General features: G+C 32.8%; 1 protein-coding gene across 1 annotated transcript in view; it reads right to left on the minus strand.

Moving 5' to 3' along the window:
* Nucleotides 1-2,007, minus strand: part of BCHE (butyrylcholinesterase) — a 320,419-nt gene that overhangs the window by 220,069 nt on the left and 98,343 nt on the right. The window lies entirely within an intron of this gene.

The following is a 2,007-nucleotide window of genomic DNA, read 5'->3' on the forward strand; positions in this document are numbered from 1 at the left end:
AACTTAATTATCACCATTCTTGTCAAAAGAATTCTTTGTTCACAGTATCATTTTCGTGTGACAGATAGTTTTATCTATTACACCAACAAATACAGATAATATCAAAAGAATCTGAGCAAAATGGGGGAAATGCATTCCAAAGCTGTTTTAATAATATATAATCCACTGTGCATCTAAGAAAATGGAAGAGTTTGTAAAAAAATGGTAATTATTTTCTATCTCCATGCTAGCCTAATCATTCTAAAACAACAGTGCACAAAAAAGCAAAAACTTCAGATATGTTCAAAATAGTGTTCTTTTAACTGGAACAAGTAAGCCTTGACTCAGACATAGTCTAATTTCAGACAAGTTTGACAAAGTTAGAAGCAACTGTTTGGTAAATCTTACGAAGGACTGAAATAATACTCACAAGTCCTTACTTAAGGAAGCTTTTGAAAAAACAAAAACACCACAGCCCAATGTCTAATTACCTTTTTCCATTGACAGATTTAAGACTGTAGATGTTGAGGATTCTATTAAATCAAATTTAGATATGTCACTTTGTATTTTACCAAGAATCACATCTTTGTTACATAATAATCCTCCTTTCTTTTCTTTTTATGTATATGCTTTATCCAGACCCTGCAAGAAATGTGAAACTTTTCCTCCTCCTTTCATGGCTCAGTCCAGAGACCTCTATGTCAAAGAGTTGGATATAGACAATTTCTGTACTCAGACAAGTCACAGCTATAATTTTTCCCTAGCTATTGCCATATTTTATGAAATACACTTTACATTTTGTCTCCTAATAATCATACTAGGGATTCTTAAAAAGCTGAAGCAGGATTTTGCACAGTCCATATTTGAAAGCAACATGTGGACAGAAGGTCTAAGGCAGAACAGAGTTATTTTCTCTCTACTTATGAGTCAAGAGTTCTGACTGCAATCAGTGTGGCAAGTGCCATTGAAATATACTCATGTATGAGAGCCTGTAGGCTTTGGGCATGTCCTCAGACACCATCTGTCTTTCTATCCACCTTCATGGTATCAACTGTTAACATGACAAATCAAATAATAGCCAGACTCTCTGAGAGGTGCTGAATTATTGCTGCTCTACTGGCCTCTCTGGATTTTTTCATATTAGACATGGTCAGTAAGTGACTCTTAAGCTTTACTCTAAACTGGAATTTATTATTTCAGTCATATCAAATACATTATTATTTACTCCTGCAAGTTCTCTCACACAAGCTGATATATAGATGAATCTTGTGACATACTGATATATTTTAAATTTTCCAATAATATAGAAACTAAACTAAATATTTCTGAGTTCCCAGTGGGGAAAAAAAAAAAAGTAATTAATTTAGCAAGTGCATTCAGTATCAGGTATTTGTTGTGTTTCTGTAGCAGAGCATGTAGTGAAACATTCATTAGGACTGCAAATATTGGTGGCAGAGGGTACAAACAGTGACTCAAAGAGTTCTAAAATTAGACTGAAAGGAGAAATGGGGCTGGATTCTGGATTTCACCCCAAGTTGAAATAAAAAAAAACAAACAAAACAAACCAAAAGGTTTCTACAAACAGAAATGTTTAAACACCACCTGTCTTGAAAAAAGACAGTTCTATATAAAGTTTAACTTCAAATCTACAAGGAACTGAAAACTAAGAGATAAAAGGTTTAAAAGATTACTGCACTAAACTTCTCTTTAGCATATGTATGTTTTACGAAAAAAGACAGGCTGGAGGGGTTTTTCTCAGTGGAGGAAAATACAATGTCTTACAATAGAAACTGCACACAGGAACTTTGTTTTAATGGTGTAGATTTTAATTCCTTTTACTCTAGTAAAAGATATAGAGATAATAATTTTATGACTTTGTAACTACAAAGTTCTACAAATTTTATTAATACAAGAATGAAACAGAGCCTGCAAAATTGTCAAACAGTTACATTTCAACAGAGGGAACGTCTGTTCTATGTAGAGATTATATTTTTATATACATTTCCTATATGGAGAGATTTTATTTTT

Source organism: Pezoporus occidentalis, unplaced genomic scaffold (assembly GCF_034315485.1).
Source record: "Pezoporus occidentalis ecotype Australia unplaced genomic scaffold, CSIRO_AGI_Poc_V1 ctg8, whole genome shotgun sequence".
In the NCBI taxonomy this organism is placed as follows: domain Eukaryota; kingdom Metazoa; phylum Chordata; class Aves; order Psittaciformes; family Psittacidae; genus Pezoporus; species Pezoporus occidentalis.